General features: G+C 44.7%; 1 long non-coding RNA gene across 1 annotated transcript; it reads right to left on the reverse strand.

Moving 5' to 3' along the window:
- Window positions 1-344: 344 nt before the first annotated feature.
- Window positions 345-13,423, reverse strand: LOC109321638. The gene is made up of 3 exons (XR_002104119.1): window positions 13,227-13,423; window positions 13,169-13,171; window positions 345-357 (listed from the first exon to the last, which is right to left on the reverse strand). It is a non-coding gene; the product is annotated as an uncharacterized LOC109321638 (long non-coding RNA).
- Between the last annotated feature and the right edge of the window lie 4,516 nt (window positions 13,424-17,939).

The following is a 17,939-nucleotide window of genomic DNA, read 5'->3' on the forward strand; positions in this document are numbered from 1 at the left end:
CATCCAGCCTGCAGGTGGGTTCCTACCAATTCAGTGTATCTGGCCAGGCCTGGCTGCCCCTGTTGTGTTCACATGTGACCAAGCCCTGCACACACTGTACTCCCAGCCTCACCCACAGGATGGCCCAGATCCTGGTCCCATAGATAGGGAAGTGGTGGCAGGTGGAAGGGCTGAAGGCGGGGGGAAGTGGCAGTGGCAGCGGCAGCAGTAGGTGGGTGGGAGGAGTGGGGAGCAGCAGTGGGCAGGAGGTCAAGAGGGTAGGGAAACAGCAGGGGACAGGTGGCAGTGGATGGGGGCACAGCAGCATCTGGGTAGGACCATGGGCATGCACTGGTACCCTGGGGGCCAGGACCAGTGCTGGTGGGGATCCAGGGCAGGGTGGCAGGAGCATGGAGCCCAGGTTGGTGGGGGCATGGGGTCTGCCTGGCTCCATTGCGCAGGACTCCCTGGGCTTGCATGCAGTTCCTAGGTTCTCCGCCTGAGCCATGTGCCTCTGGGGGGAGCCCTGAGTGATGAAGCCGGTGGCCTGGCCCCACTCACTGCCATGCACAGGTCATGGGGAATGTGCTATGGAGCCTGGCTGCATGTGAGCCCCATGTGATAGAGCCGGTGGCCCGGCCACGTGGAGTCTTGGGGCTCACTGGGACCTCCCCCCAACAACATACACGAATAAGACTTCATTCTGAGCTATTATGCAATCACCTATATGTACACTATCCAAGCATACACAAATCAGAACAAATTTTTTTTTTTAAATTAAATTAAATTATATTATTGTAGATGTTTGCTTTTTAGTATGCAGTTTGTTTTTTTAACAGTTCCAAGATGGGAAACCCCCTTCCCAAAAGGAGTACGACTGGGGGCAAGACGAGGGACTTCTAGTGGCAAAGGTCAGGGATTAGGGGCAGGACTTCCAGTTCCAAGATGGTGACTGGGGCCAAGGCAGTTACCCTTGCAGCCCTTGACAGCTCACCAAAACTCATTAAGTGGCCCTCCAGCCAAAGTAATTGCCCACCACTGCTCTAGTGCTTGCCGCCTTCTGGCCTGAGCCACTGCAGGCATGTGGCTGCATTTCCAGAATCAAAAGGGAATGTCTGTTCACTTGCTTATCGGTTCAATTAGTGCAGACTAATCTGGAAAGACTGAAATGATTCAGTCTCAGGCTTTTTGATTGTCTGTACCTGGCCAATGTGGCAACCCACTGCAAATTAAGCAGGTTGCAGATCATCTAGATATGAATAATTGAGGTTCTAGTGTCCTTCTATTCCCATCTGTAGGCAATTTAACACTTCCGTGTATTCTCCCTCTATTTGCATGTTCTTTGTGAGTGTTTCCATGATGTATGCATGTACAATCGGCCCTTTTCAAAATAATATCAGAAAAACTATTTTTAACTATTCCATTGTAACATTTACAACCTGAAAACTTTTTCCATTTTTCTGGCATGGGATGTTTAAGTTAATGTATAGCAAGCAAGTTAATATATAAAGGTAAAAACATAATTAGTTTGACATGAAGTAATTTTTAATTCGTGATTTTTTGTTTCATGAACATTTTTAGAAGTTTGAATTGTCTGTCCTGATTTGGGATGAAAATTGTCAAACTCATGAAAATTCTTGTGGGGCAAGAAAACTGGTTCCCATATGTAGTAAAATCCACACTATTAACTGTAATTTCTGGCCAGCCGGCCAGACGCAGGGGAGAAGAAGCTTGCACATGGCAACAGCAGCCACCACCCACCACCTTGCACCCTCCTCCCCCTCCCGCCTGCCCACTCCACGTTTGGCCAGAAGCCGCTGGCCTCAGGAACCAGCATTTTTAGATACCCGGCACTCTGCATTCCCCACTTGTAGCGGATGACAGGGATTTTACTGTACATCCACATCATATTCAGGATGCACATCTGAGTGCATGTGCATGTGCACACATACGCATGCACACACACAATGCTGTCAACTTACAATTTTGTTTCATATTCAACTATTTAATGTCCTGTTTAAAGCTCCAGGTCCTGAAATAAGGTTATTAACTTTAGTTTAAAAAATTACTGTTTCTAGCCCTCTTGGCTGTAGAGAAAATCTAGAAAACATTAAACACTCCAAACCCCCAAAACAAATACAAATGTCTGCACATTGTTGTTTTTGTTGTTATTATTATATCATGTGATTCTTAAGCTAAAATCATGATTTTAAGGGGCATGAGTCATTAGGATTTAATGTTTGGGGCTGCTAATGTGCTGTACATATATGTATACCCCAGCAGGCTGTTGGAGCTGTGCATGGTAGTTTGGAAGCCTTCAGTTCCTCAGGCTGGGTTAGCCAACGTGGCAGGGCAGCCTTAGGGGTACAGACCCTTAGAGCTACAGACTAGGAGCTATGAGCTCTTGAGTCTGAGGCAGGCTGCCAAGGATCTGGGTGGGTGATCTGGCAGGAAACCGGGTAGTTTGCTAAGGTTTTGCAACCAGCCTGTGTTTCTGAAGAGTTGTTGAAATCTATACATTTCTGTGAGATGTTCTGCTTTCAACAAAGCAATGCTTCCTGATGGGAAAAACCTTCCATCAGAAAATTTTCCGCCAGCTCTACTGACAACTATTAGACCACGTGGCTCTCCACAGACCACCAATGGCTCACAGACCACAGTTTTGGCCAACCCTTGCCTACAGTATTGCAGGGGACTTAAGCTTAGTGTCAGCCCTTGTTCTTCTTCCTGTGGTAGAATTCAGCCACCCTCACATGTCACTGCATCAAGGGGCCAGCACCTGAGAACAGCATTGGTGTTTACTCTTTGAAGACCACACTGTACCATGAATGTTGTGCAGTGACGGGCAAACTAGAAACTCTAAACCTGAGTATCACAAGACCTTTCAAACAGGTTCATGAGAATGGAAGGTGTGCCAAAACATCTGGTTTTAGATCCAAACCAGAGCTTTTTGACATGGGAAGAAGGAAAGGTATATGTACCCGTCTCTCTGCCTGATGATTATGTCACTGATTGGGAAGGGCTAAGGTTCAAGTCTTTGCTCTGCCCGATTTTGAATAGAGATTGTCATCCCCAGTCACTCAATCTGGAAGAAAAGGGGCTTGAATCTGGTCCTCCACTATCCCTAGTCAGTATCCAGGCTACAGTCAGCATCTCTCTCAATCTCTCCTCTTCCCTCCAAGGAAAAAACGTCAGATGAAAATTTTGGTGAAGCTGACACATTTCTGTAGCTCATTCTAGTTTTCACTAAGCAGTGTATTTTGAAGAAATAAGGTTCTCACCAGCTCCAGTGAAGTCTATTCCATCCTCCACCTACTGTATTAACTCATTTCTCCCTCTGTACTTACACCTATGATCCAGTTCCTCCCCTACTCTGTCTCAGCTCATTGGTAGCATTACTGTGGTGCTAGTGAGTCCTCATGCTTTGCTCCCCTCTAGATTGTCCCCTTCTTTTGACCCCTGTCATGGTCACAGTGAGCATCTCTAATCTGTGTTAATATTCCATATGCAAGATCTATACTTGCATAGATCTAGGGCCCAGTATGGCTACAGTCTTCCCATCAGACACCTTCCTGCATAGACCATGAGATTTGAAGACTCTATCATGCCCAGCAAGCTGCCAGATTCATTGAAAATCCCCTGTGCCTTGAAACATTTTGGGAAGTCATACAGGGGTGTAGGCTGAAAGTTACAGAGCCTTTTTTAGAGTCTGAGCATGCTTTGGACCAATAGTGCTCGAAGTTTTGGCCCTGCAGGCCAAATGAATGATGTGAGGCTGGTCTGCCAGCCAGATTGGGCCTTGTTCCACCCCTCGTGCTGGGATCAGACCCCAAGGGCCTGCATCACTCCTTCCTGGCTGGGATCAGGCCCTGTGCCACCCTGTACATCTGATATATCGCAGGGCCACAGCCTGCAGGGTTCCCAACAGATTTGTGGAGAGGGGCTGCGGTGGCTTGTAGGCTGGAAGTTGAGCAGCCCTAGATCTAAGCTTTTAAAGAGGTGCATATTCAGTACGAGGGTTGAGCTGAGGTCCAGGTTGCTTAAATCTTTGCCCAAATTGGCATTCTGTACTCACATCTGTGCACTTGGACTCAGATCCTCAAGTGTAGTGGTTTCAGTGTTCAGTGTTCAGAGTTAAGTGCCTAAGTACCTTTGAGGATCTGGGCCTTGGCTCAGCTGGCCTACTTTGGAGATCTATTTTAGGATGTAAGTGGCTATTTATACATTTTTGCAATGAACCATGAAACTGGCTCCATCCTGGTTATATTGGCTGCCTCAGCACTGTCCCCCCCTGCACTCTTCCCCCACCCTTTCTTTGATGCAAAAGGAAGCACAGAATTATCTTTCAATCTTGTGAAGCATAAGACAGTTCAGCAGATGGCACCCTCTCTATGTATAGGTACCTATCCAGGTGCATGTCTGTAACCAGAGCAAAGGTTGGATTCAGCATTGTTATGTGAGAGACAGTGATCTTTTAAGTTGATTTAAACAGGCAAGGCAAGGAAACTTTCACTGCCAAAGGGAATAAAATTAAATCCCAAAGCCATGAAGCCAAACCTTAATTGTTTCCCCTAACTCATCAAGCCTTTTAGCAACACGATGAAGCAAACTACTGTCCTTAAATGCTCCTCATTTATTTTAATGATGGGCAAGCTGGATATAAAAGTGTAAGTTACAGCTCTACTGGGTAGAGTTCTTCTTAACTTATTCAATGCTTTTAAACCCCTAACGAGTTCATATTTAATTCAAGTTTCAGATGAAAAGCAAAGAATGACAGGGGCATTGATATAAGAGGGCACAAGGATTGATTCCCCAGGCCTGACTCTTGCTGGGGACCACTGAAAAGTGAGGGGCACATTGCTGTTCATGGCAAGGTGCAGCTACAACCACAGGCTGCAGGGTATGCCGTCCACTTGGGGTGACCCCTCAAGATTTTGTTCCACCTCTCTGGAAATCTGTATATTGCAGGGCAAGAGGGATCATATTTTTATTTAACTGATTGGTGTGTACACTTAATAATGGTTCACGCATTCAGGAGCACCAGCAAGGTTCTAACCCTTTGTGCCTCAAGACACGAGACAAACCACTTGTGAAGTCAAGGGGTAATTTTCCCTGAGATTAAGTTATCCTGTAACTTCCTGAGAGGTTTTTTGCACTTTCCTCTGAAGCAGCTGACCATCCTGGCTCTTGACCAGTCTGATCCAGTCTAGCATTTCCTGAGTTCTCATGTAAGATTAGTGCCTTATGGTCACAAATTGCTGCATGCGTTTATTATTGTCATATTTCTCCTCCCCTCTGTGTCCTCTGCCTGTGCCTTCGTCTCATCCTACTATTTCTGTTTTGCATTTTAAATAAGCTGTTTGCAGGATGGTGCTCTGTAGATAGTAACCGCACTCAATGAGTTATGTTGTTAATATCCTAATAGATAACATTGGATGGTCAATACCTAAAATTATTGGTTTTCTTGCCCCAAACATTGCTGCATTTTGATCCCATGTTTGGATTCACTCCTTTACCCAGTTCTGTGCTGCAAACTTGACTCTGCACTCAGATACAGGTTTGGGATCATCTATACTTTACTTTGTTTTTTCTAAGTCAGTTGGTGCCAGGAAGCTGACCCATGGGGATGACTGAAGCCCAAAAAATTCTTCGCATAAACTCAAGCAGGGCAAAACCACCAAGATTCAAACAGTCCTAACACCTCTGAAGTAGCCCAGCCATGTTTTGTGACATAGCAGCTTGATTAGACTCAGCGAAGGCCAGCTCTGAAAAACCATTGGCTGTGGTTTCATGCAATTTCCATGAAACCACATTGGTCCTTGACTTAGTTTGACTGTTTATTTTCTTGTTACATTACTTTTCTGCATAGTTTTTGTACTGTGTATGCTTGTTTATACTTGGGACTCATCACCCTTAGTATTTCTGTGGACACTTTTTGTAAATAAATACACTTTTTGGTTGCACCACAAACCTTCGGCAATGTATATTTGATAGGCAAGTGTCCGCCAAATTGTCATGGCAACTGATTTTTACGGAGATCTAATTCTCGTACTCTCTCTACCCACAACCCTCCCCTAAGTTGCCTTTGTGGTTCCTGGAGTCAGTGAAAATGTATCAGACTGCCCATTCTCCCAGAGCAGGTTGGAGCAGCCTCAGGGATACTATAAATGATGCTCTACTTCCTTTGGATTTCTGTTGGCCCTAGGAAGGAAAAAATGGAATGGATGTAGTGTTTTGTACTCTAGGGATGTCTCAATGAGAGGAGCTTACGTAGAGCTCTCAGAGCTTCATTAGTTGAGGAGGCCCTCGGTACAGAGGAGAGTTTTTCGGGGACACTCGTGAGAAGCATTGGGCTATGGCGTCTACTTTCTGATAGAAGTCACATGCCGTGTAGTAACTTGCCATGTTCTAATGCACAAGCCAATTGAACTGCTGTAGTGTTTGAGTCAGAGCTCTGAGGGGACCTCTGTTTTAATGCTGATGTGTGCCAGCAATTGTTCATGCCTTAGTGAGGAACCATTGCCTCTTAACTTCTCCAGCTCTTCCTTCTCTCCCTAGTCTACAGTAGGCCTTTAATCTGAATAGCTTCTGCTAAGACAATGCATCAAAAATTCCCTCATTAATGAAGCACTCTATCTACTATTTTCACTGTTGCTTTCCATTTATTCAGAAGTTCAGAAATCCCATTGTTTCCTTTTTTTCTCCTTCCCCAATCTTTTCCCTCCGAGAATTTTTCATTTCTTCTCTTTCTGTGGCAATGAGGAATGTCATACCATATTTTAGGGATTTATGGCCACCATGCCAAACATCTGGCTTTGAGTTTCTCCAGACCACATTTCTTCAGGCTAACAACACCATCCAGTACCTGCTTTGGTGGCTGAACTGCCATTCCTGATCTCTGTAGTCTGCTCCTTTTATTTATTTATTTTTTATTTTTTTGATATTCAGTCTTTCCCCAGTTGCTTTATTTGAACCATTCTGTTTACGTTAAATACTGTATCTGCCTCTTTGGATGCAAGGTAAGTGTCACTAAGGAAATGTTTACAGATTAGACCACCTCTCTCTGCCTTATTCCCGGGGAGCAGTGTTGTGTTATGGTATGTACCTAGCATTTAGTTCCCCATCTGGTAAATTCTCTGGTGGTCAACTTTCTGTGTAAGCATTTATATGTCGATAAACTTATAGGGGTCTTTCCAGTCATTGCCTTGGCACCATATAATCCTCCATCGGATTGGTTGAACTGGTTGCCTGCATCCTGTCTTTAGTTTATGTTCCCTTAACCACACTGAGACTTCAGCCAGCCAGATCTCTATCAGCCTTTCAAGGACTAGCTATTCTGCCATGTAGGCTGGAGTCTTTGCTTTCTCGCTTGACCAATTTATTGAAGAGTTTTTGCCAAGTAGCGCTCATCAGAATTCCTTTTATTTTCCTCTATGGAAAATGTTAATAAAAATGACAAAATGAGTATTTGTATCAATGCTTGAAGGGGAAAATTCTGTCTTTTCATTAGAAACCAGGGGTTTTTTTGGTTCTCAGATGAAAACTAAGGAAAATATTTGAGTCTACAGGGTTTTGAGCTTCTCAGTAGGAAATAGATACATATAGATAGATATAGATATATAGATTCTCTCTCTCTCTCTCTCTCTCTCTCTCTCTCTCTCTCTCTCTCTCTCTCTCTCTCTCTCTCTTTATTTATTTATTTATTTCCAGGAAAGCAGAAGCTTTTGGGGAAACTTTTCATTTCACTGGACTATTTTCCAGGAAAAATAGTTTCAAGGAAAATCTTTTACTAGCTGTACCAAACAGGTGAATTCTCCTGTTGGGATTTCTGTGTTTGCTAATCCCATTACTGTTCCTGGAAGGCCTTTATGATGGTTTCACTGACCTTTATAAGTTTACCTCCCAGAACAAAGCTCCAAGATGCTCCTGATAGCAACTAGCACCCTACATCTTCAAGTTGCTACAAAACAATAGCATAGCAAGGGTGGGAGAATGGGGTATCAGTCCTGAGCACAGACTTAGAGGGGCAGCAGAATGGCAGTCTCCTTAAACTGTATGCTCTGGCCACAGCAAAAGCCCCACACCACGGCTATAGTAGCAGTAGCTGAGTTTAGGTGCTGCTGCTGTAGCAATAGCTGGGGCAGGCAGATTGCATCACAGCAGCAGCAGCCAGGGACACCCCTCCTCACCCATGTTCTCAGGTAGGTTTTTGTCCAGTGCACAAACTTTACTTAGTTATGTTTCTGCTGCAAACCTACCCTACACCTAGAATGATATGGTTCCTTGTTGAACACTGTGCTCTCAGATGTAGCAAGTCAGTGCTTGACTGTTATCTAAGTCACCTGAAGTTCCTTTTTGCCACACCAGTCTATCTGAAGCTACCAGTACCTCTTCCATCCTTATTCTGCCATGTCCAAGCCTTCTTCCAACTGTTTTCAGTCTCATCCTTGTACCTTTATATTGACCAAGTCTCCTTGATGACTCATCATTTGATGCAATCTTCAGAGATTATTTGAAAAGTACTCCTCCCAGGTGGGAGCTGGGTGGGATACCATAACTTGGGTTCTTCCTTCTCTCCTCAGCAAACAACTGTACCTGGCTTCTCTTTTATTTCTCAGGCATGGAACATGGCATTACCATCTCAAACATGTGATGGGATTCCCTTCAGCTGGCTAATGCCAGGTTTTACGTGTGCACATGATTAACTACTTGGTCTTCAGGGTCATAAAATCATAGGAAAGTTGGGGGTGTAAGACATCTCATGAAGTTATCTAGTCCAGGTCCTGCTCAAGGCAGGATCAGTCCTGCTTAAAACATCCTAGCCAAGTATCTGTCGTACCTGCTCTTGACAAATTCCAGGGATGGAAAATCCACAGCTTCTCTAGGTAGTCTGTTCCACTGCCTGACCACTCTCATAGTCAGTTTGTCAACCTAAATATCCCCTGCTGCAGCTCGAGGCAATTGCTCCAAGGTCTGTCTCCTATAGCCACAGAGGATAGCCTACCTACATCCTCCTAATCTTCAGATACCTGAAGGGCGATTTACAGCTATCAATCCCTTTCCCCCTCAGTCTTCTCTTCTCCAGACTAAATAACCCTAGCTTTTTCAGCTGTTCCTCATAAGTCATATTTCTCAGTCTCTAATAATTTTTGTCACATGCCACTGGACTCTTTCCAACCTATCCACATCTTTCTTAAAGTGTGAGGCCCACAACTGGACACAATACACCAGGTGAGGCCTTGCCAGTGCCGAATACAGTAGAAAAATCACTTCTCTTGTTTTGACAGTGACAGTCCTGTCAATACAACCCAGTATACTGTTAGCACTTTTTGCAAGAAGAGCACACGGTTGGCTCATATTCAGCTTATGATGTACTGCAACCCCCAGGGCCTTCTCTGCAATACTGCAGGCTAGCCAGTGATTCCAGAGTCTGTACTTGTGGATGCAATTTTTTCATGCCAAGCGCAGGACTTTGCACTTCATAGATTTCATAGACTTTAATAGACATTCGGGTTGGAAGGGACCCTGAAGGATCATCGAGTTCAGCCCCCTGCCCCAGGGACAGGAAGTCAGCAGGGATCATAGGATCCCAACAAGATAAGCATCCAAATGTGTCTTGAAGGTGTTCAAAGTGGGTGCTCTAATAACCTCCAGCAGCAGTCTATTCCAACCCTTGAGGGCTCGGACAGTAAAGAAGTTCTTCCTTATGTCCAGCCTGAATCAGTTGTGGTGGGGTTTGACCTTGTCATCCCTCATGGTGCTCTGGTGAACAGACGCTCCCTCAGAACCTGGCGAACACCCCTGATAAACTTACAGGTGGCCATCAGATCACCCCTGAGCCTGTGCTTTTCCAGGCTGAAGAGTCCCATGGCTCTCAGCCCAATCATAAGGTCTGTTTTAACTTGTCCTTCTTTAATCTGGTTGATTTCTTCAGTCTCTCCAGGTCATTCTGATCCTAGCTTTACCTTCCAGAGTGTCTGCAACTCCACCCGGCTTGATGTCAGCCACAGATTTGCAGAGCATTCACTCAGTCTCACTCTCCAAATCATTAATAAAGATTTTAAATAATACCAGACCCAAGATGAACCCCTGGGGAACCTCACAAGATACCTCCTCCCAACTATATGTTGAGCTATTGATGACTACATTTTGAGCATAATAATCCAACCAGTTATGTACCCACCTTACCATAGTTTTGTCTAGCCTGTATTTCTTTAGCTTGTTAATGAGAATTTTGTGAGAGAAAGTATCTAAAGCCTTGCTAAATTCAAAGTATATTTCATCCATTGCTTTCCCCGCCCCCCATCCACAGAGCCAGTCACTTTGTTATAGAAGGAAATCAAGCTGGTCAGGCATGGCATGCTCTTAGTGATTCCATGCTAGCTAGTCTTGTTCATCTTATTCTTCTCAAAGGGCTTGATGATAGATTAAGGACCAGATCAATTATCTTTCCAGGTATTGGGGTCAGACTGACTGGTATTTAATTCCCCAGATCCTTCTTCTCTTTCTTACAAATAGACATTAGATTTTATCTTCCAGTTATCCAATACTTAACCAGCCCACCACGAGTCCTCCAAGACAATAATCAAAGGCTCTGTAATTACCTCAGCCAATTCCTTCAGTACCCTTGGCTGCATCCTGTCTGGCCCTGCCAACTTGGAAGCATTTAGCTTGCCTAAGAAATCCCTAACCTGTTTTCCTATTGTACTTTAGGCTGCTTGTCTCCTTCCCTATCTTGCTGTGTAACTGTTTGTCATCTAGTAGCTGACCATACTTGTGAAGACTGAAGTAAAGAAGGCATTAAATACTTCAGCTCCCTCTGCATCATCAGTAGCTAGTCTGCCTTCTGAATTCCATAAGGGACCTATGGTTTCCTTAGTCTTCCTTTTGCTCTTGACGTACCTGTAAAATTTCTTTTTTATTGCCCTTTATGTCCCTTGCCAGTTCCATCTTAAATCATGCCTTGTTCTTTGTAATTTTCTCCTTCCATGTCTGTGGGATACCTTTATACTCTTCCGTAGTACTGTGACTAAGCTTCCACATTTTGTAAGATTCCTTTTTGAGTTTCAACTCATTGAAGAGAGAGCTGTCTAGTCAGGCTGGCTTCCTGTCGCACTTCTCAATCTTTCATTGCGCCAGGATATTGTACTCCTGTGCCCTTAATACAGGCTCCTTTAAGTATAGCCAACTCTCCTGAACAACATTTCCCCTCAGATTTGCCTACCAGGGGGTTCTGCCCAGCACTCCCCTGAGTTGGTCTGCTTTTCTGAAATACAGTGTCTTTATTCTTCTGCGCTCCTTTTTTCCTCCCATTAGGATCTTGAACTCTTATCATTTTGTGGTCACCGGGAGCATCTACACATTCATTAATGTGCTTTTGCTATTGCACGTTAAATTCAGTACCTCTAGTGTGAGGTACTAACTAAATGTGCATTGATTCGGCTTCACTTGGTAGCTGACAGATCCTTGACATTAAGTTGTAAGATTTAGAGGGTAGACCCAATGGCATGAATGCCATAAGATTGCACAATATCTGGATATTCAGTGGCAGTAACACCGGGATTCCTTTGAAAGATCTCAGATTCAGTTTGCCAGCAGAATCATTAGTTTCCCTGGTGTAGACCAGGTACTAATGGTTGGCACAATGTGAACAATGGTCTATTGCCGACTGTATTCCTGGTTGGATCCTAGGCCCAGACTTTTTCTGACCTAGGACATAGTCTGAACAGTGATGTCACAAAACTGGCAGACTACTGCAAGGCTTGGTACCTTCAGCCGAGTGTCAGGAAGACAATTTCCAGTGTTTTCCACCTACACAATGCCAGTGCTGCCCAAATGGCCAGAGGCTGAGGCACAAAGCACAACCTGTCTACCTGGGCATGATGCCAGACCAGACGTTGAACTACCATGAACACTGGAAAAAAGACAGCAGTGAAAGTTAAGACATGCAACAACCTCCTTAACAAGCTAGCCGGGTCATGATGGGCACAAAAGCCTCAACCCTAAGGATGTCAGCTCTTGCCATCTCGCATTCTGTGGCAGAGTACTGCACAACAGTCTGGAGCCAGTCATTACACATCAAACTCATTGATGTGCATCATCTCGGGAACTCTTTGATTGACCCCTCTACCACGGCTCCCAGTCCTGAGCAACATTGTTCCCCCTCGTATCTGATGGGAAGTTGCAACTAGCAAGCTACTGGAGAAGTTCTATGCCAATCCAAGCTTGCTATTGTATGATGATCTCTTAAATCCATCTGCTACACATCTATTATCAAGACACTGTCTGGTCAAGCCAATGCCAGCTGCCCGTGTTGGGGCCGCCTACCGGTCGCCAAGTGTATCCTCACCTTCGATTGGATGTATCGCACGCGCCTGTCTCGCCTGCCACGACTTTGATGTTAATGGAGTTGGTTCATATGTCTGACACGTGCCGTCCAATTATGAGTCTCCTCTGCATCCCGTGGGTCCCGAGTTTCTGAGGGCTTTGCTGCCCCTACACCCTCTCCTGTTCCACCAGGATGGTGGCCGCCAGCCTGGTTCAGCCACGTGTCCGTACGTCGCCCGAGTAGTCCACAAAAGAAAGATAAAAATCAACACAAGCACTAGGACCAAGGGGCTTTGCCTGGTCAGATCGGCTGCTCCCGCTGAACTGCACTCATTCTCCAATAATAACTTGCCCTCTGTGGGTCAAAGAGTCCCTTGGGAGGGCTTGGTCGCGTTCTCCCTCCTTCTGTTAAAGCTCACTGTGAGCTGTGCCCCTATAACAGGAGCTATGGTACCCTGATTCAAATCAGGCCCTTCTAATAAAGTCTTTATGGTACCCAGCTCCAGCCAGGTTCTCTCCTCTCCCTGCCAGTAAATCAACAGTCCTATACCACTCCGGGGCCCGCTGTTTGGCCTCGAAACCCTGGCTGGGGCTTAGCCCTTTTCCAAAAGTTCCTACCGGCACTCAGCGTTGCTCTCATCCTCTGCAGCGTATGCCGGCCTGCTTCATCACCTCCACATCCTTCTTCCGGTTCCACTTTGCTCCTGCTTGTTGGCACCGGGCTCTCTTTTATGCCAGCGGAGGAAGTGTCGGCCCCTCCCTTCCCTGCACACCTGGGTAAGGGGGGTTTCTGCCTGTCTTCTTGGGGCTGCGGGCCTGGGGTCACTGGCCCTCTGCCCCGGATGGGAGCCAAGGAGCCCACTGGCTTTTTCTCTCCCTCACAGACATGGTAGTCCAACTGCCACACGAGCAGCACACACCAGAGACCCCCTGGTGTGAGGAATGGAGGTTGACATTACCACTAAACAAGTTCCTTATCACAGATCCTATAGTCTGCCCACCTGGCTTCAACCTGCCATGCTGTCAGTGGGCCTTGCTGAATAGGTTCCAGACAGGGCAAGGTCTGTGTGCAGCCAACTTCCACCACTGGGGTCTGTGACAATCCAGACTGTAGCTGTCTTAGTCAGTGGACAGTCATCAACAATATGTGACATGGTGTGTGTTTTACTCTGTAGCTGGATTGTCTAAGTTCAGTGGTGGACTACAGGAACTACACATAGCCACTGAGGATGCTATCACATGGTTTGGCAATTACACACTAACTGACTAAAAGTGCATTAGGCTGCCCTAATATGCAGTAGCAAAAGCACATGCTTTTTTAGGGACACTTAATGTGCAGTAGCCTAATTTTACTGCACCGTACCATATTAGCACACTTTTTTGCCATGATGCTCTAATGTGCAGTAAAATAGGCTGCTACACCTTAAAGCACACACGTAGACACACCCATCATCACCCAAGTTACCTTCCACTTTCATACTCTCAACCGATTCCTCCCTGTTTGTGAGCAGTAAGTCAAGGAGAGGTTCCCACATACTTAGCCTCTCTAACATGTGTATCAAAACCTTGTTCCCCAACACACTTAAAGAATTTGCTGGGCTGCTTATGCACTGCTGTGTTTCCCTCCCAGCAGATATCCTGATAAGGTCTCCAGTAACAACCAGGTCTGATATGGAAATTTCTGTCAGTTGTTTAAAGGAGGCCTCGTCTATCTCCTCTACCTGGTTTTGTGGCCTGTAACAGACACCCACCATGGCATCCCCCTTGCTGCTTCCCCTTCTGACCTTCATCCAGAGACTTTCAACAGACCTAAGTGCTTCATCTTTAGATTAAGTACTTCACTTTTGGCTCATCAATAGCTGTATCCTAATCTTGACAAAGGCTTTAAATGCTAGAGCTGATGCAGAGTTTTCTAATGGGGCAGAGGAATGAAAAGATTTCAGAGTCTTAGAAGTCTGTCTAAGAGAGGTGACACAGAAGATGGGTACTAGGTAGACGACAATGAGAATCACAGGATGCTGGGTAGGAAGTAGGCATCTTATGGCCAATCAGGCTTGAGGCCCCATTGTGTTAAGTGCTATATGCCTAGAGCAAAGAATCAGTTTTTACCTGAAGAATCAAGGCAGATAAAAAAAAAAGTTATTAGCTTCAGTTCATAGATGGGGAACTGAATCACTTACTCAAGAGAAAGTAAGTGGCAGAGCTGGAAAGTTAAGTGCAGCCTCAACAATAAGGCCATCCTTTCTTTCGCATCCATACATATTTCACAGTGCCACCTGTTGTCCAAAAAACTATTTTGACCTTTGTTGCCATTCCAAATACAAACACCTAGGTGCATGCCACTTTTTTAATTCTGGGAGTGGGCTTCATTCCAGCTAGATAACTAGGTGGACCTTTGCATTGCTTCACACTCATTAAATAATGTTCAGTTGTGAGCACATAGAGAGGTGGGGAGAGGGTTGATCAGATAAAACCTGGAAACACTCCATCAGTGGGACGTGCTCAGGAAACCACTAGGATCACTGGAATTAAGTTTTAAAACATTTTGAGCAAATATTGTCTTAGTCCAGTTCTGAGAATCGTTGTGTGTGTGCATGTGTGTGTGTTTCAGCCAGATGCTCTGGCTCAGTGTGCTGGAACTGAGCAACAGGCTCTTTTCAGGAACTAGTACCTCTATGTCCAGAGTCAAATAGTTTCCTCTGATTTGGCCCTCTAGCCAGTTGGCAATGCAATCCACTCCTTCAGTAACAGCAGTTACCATTACAACAAAGACTTGGAAAACCACATTACTGGAAAGACCCTAATACTCCTGCCACTGGGTAAAAGTTTGCCCATCACACTCCGCTGGCCTTCAGTAACTGTAATGGAGCTTAGCACCAGGATCTTAATTCACAGGAACAGACTAAGCATGGCAAAAGTTTGGGATGGTAGGGGCCTCCTGCGGGAAGCATTTTTCTCCTGCTTATCAAGCCTCTATTGCTCCATTGGAGCAAAAGAAACTGATACATACACTTATCATCCAGGCATCAGGGATTTTGAGCTAGAAAGGAAATCTTAGAATGAACCATGTTTTTCTGAAGGAGATAGTTCTGCTGCAACCCAAATGTTCTGCAAAATCCGTATCATTTCGGTGACATCATTTTGAAGAAAAAATATGAAAAAGGGCCAGCACTGAAAAAGGTCAGGAACTTTTGACAGAAGTGAGAAATCATCTATTTTTCAGCTTGAAGTGACAATTTCTCCCATTTTTGTATTGTATTGTATTGTCTAAAATAATCAAAATGCTTCAGTCAATTGCAACTGATTTTTTTTAGTTTACTTTTGAAACTCTGAGATTTAGTGCTTCTTCATTCCAAAGCCTCAGTATCACTTATGGAGCCAAATTTTTGTTCTTTGAACAGCTCTAGTATTGAGATTTCTGATGCAAAGACCACTTAATTCACTGGAAAGACTCTGCATTAGATCAGGGCATTGGGACACAGCTGGTAGTATTCACTATTCTCTCTATGTCAGTATTTAATTCAATAATCACCTTTTGTTGTTCCTTATACTTCTTTTTAAAAAAGCTTCACGACAGTCAGTTGAGGAACAAAAGAATACCTTGTGACTAAAACAACCAATCACACATCATCTATAATGAATAGAAAAGATAATTAATTAAGAGGAAGGATAAGCTGTGTAGCCGAGAGCTCCCCCTGACTGCTGCAGGGGGCCAGTGCAAGGCTGGAGTGGGTAGGAGCAGACTGCTGGCAGGACCAACATTGTTTCCAAATGGGCTCACATATAAACTGCCCAGGGTGGGTTTACTCCAGAGTAAAGAGTAAATTACTGTGGAGTAAACCCATCCACCAGCATTTGCACATATAGATAATTATTCAATCTGCTGTAGGGTTCATTGGCATTAGGAAAAGAGACAAGCAGGTCAGAATTGATCCCCACCTATAGAGGAAATACAACCTCTAGAGTCTAAAGGAAGGGCTAAAGTTGAAGCCCAGAAGAGGATACAGGACCTGACGAATTTAGGAGTTGATATGAGAGACTACACAGGAGGTTAAGATAAGGCCAAAGCGTTTAATATTTAAAAATGGGGGAGGAGTAGGGAACAGCTGGGTGGATAATATTGTTGCTGGCTGGTCTAAAGGAACGTGTACAAACAGCATTAGATGCATTTTCCTGAGCATGCTAATTGTAATCCCTGTTCATTCTAATTGGCCGTGCGTTGTGTTAATAGAAACGATGTATTCCCATGGGAAGTATGTTACGGTAACTCAGAATGGCTTGGAGATTGGCATTTGCAATAAAACCTTTGTTAATCATTGCCCCAGCCTCCGTCTTTTTCTCACAGACTCTTGCAGAGCATTCAGAGGAGGGTTGGCGTTCAATTTGTTGAGTCATGGTGGCACATTGTGGCCAGGATTCTTTTTCCCCATAGCAGGACTTTGGCATGATGTTGAGATGTCACTGAGAGACTGTGGGCTTTTCTTGGGCTGGGTTTGTCAAAGTCAGCACTGCAAAGCAAGAAGCCATGTGATTTGGATGTGGTATAGACATTTAAAAAAAAATCACTCTAACCTGAAGCACTGAAGTCTGATATCACATCCATAATGGTCAACTTAGAGAGTGAGCCAACCTTTTTAACAGCTCTATGAGCTGTGAACATCTGTTCAGTTATGGCTTTATAGTGCTTTCTGTGCACTTAAAGTGAAATAAGTATAACTTCTGTACAGGCCCCTAGTGTTCAGAGCAGAGGACTGGGAGCCTGGGTTGTGAGTTTTAAGCTCTGGCACTATAACTGGTGTGGTTTTGACAAAGCACTAACTTGTGTGACTTGTCCCTCAGTTTCCCCATATGTAAATTTAGGCTGCCAATATAGCATCTCCCTTCCTCTGAACATCAAACACTGTAAAAGTACGAAGTGGTGTTGTTATTCAAGGTAAAGTTTATGCTACTGATTAAATAGTAAGTGTTTAGCTGACTCTTCACATTATCAAGACCTTGTAGACATTGGCTATAAACTTAACAATGAGCCTGACTCTCAAGTATTTTAAGGCCCCTCTCACACTGCTCAGGCAGTCAAGCAGCTTTGCAGTAGGTGGAGAACTTAGTGACATTTATATCCAATGACCATTCTGAAGCTAAAAGCAAAGGGCTGTTATCCAGACACGGAAGCTCAAGCATTGGTCAGTAGCCTGATTTGTAGAGGTACTGAGCTCTTCAAATTCCCTTTTTCCTGCCATTGTTTCTACCCACCTCCTCTCATTCTTTCTTCTACCTTTCAACTCCTACCTGTCTTTCTCCTCTTCTTCCACACCTAAACAACACTTAGCTTTTCACATTTTTACTGTTAGCAAAAGTACCTTCACAGTACCTCTTTGGGTACTCCACAAGTCAAAGGTCTGGATGAGCCCAGAGTGCCAACATGGCTAAGGCACTCCAATTTCTGAGGCCAACAGCACAAAAAGGAATAATGTGACTAATGCTGGGTCCAAACACTTTTGACTGCCAAGCCAAAGAGCCCAGACACCCTCTGAGAGCTAGGGCAACTGAGGGCAGCCGTTGGCATAAGTTCGGGATGTGGCTTCAAACTCATGCCTGTTGAAGTCATAGCACACTGTTTTAAGCACTCTGCTACA

Source organism: Crocodylus porosus, unplaced genomic scaffold (assembly GCF_001723895.1).
Source record: "Crocodylus porosus isolate Cpor-Errol unplaced genomic scaffold, CroPor_comp1, whole genome shotgun sequence".
NCBI classification, from domain to species: Eukaryota; Metazoa; Chordata; order Crocodylia; family Crocodylidae; genus Crocodylus; species Crocodylus porosus.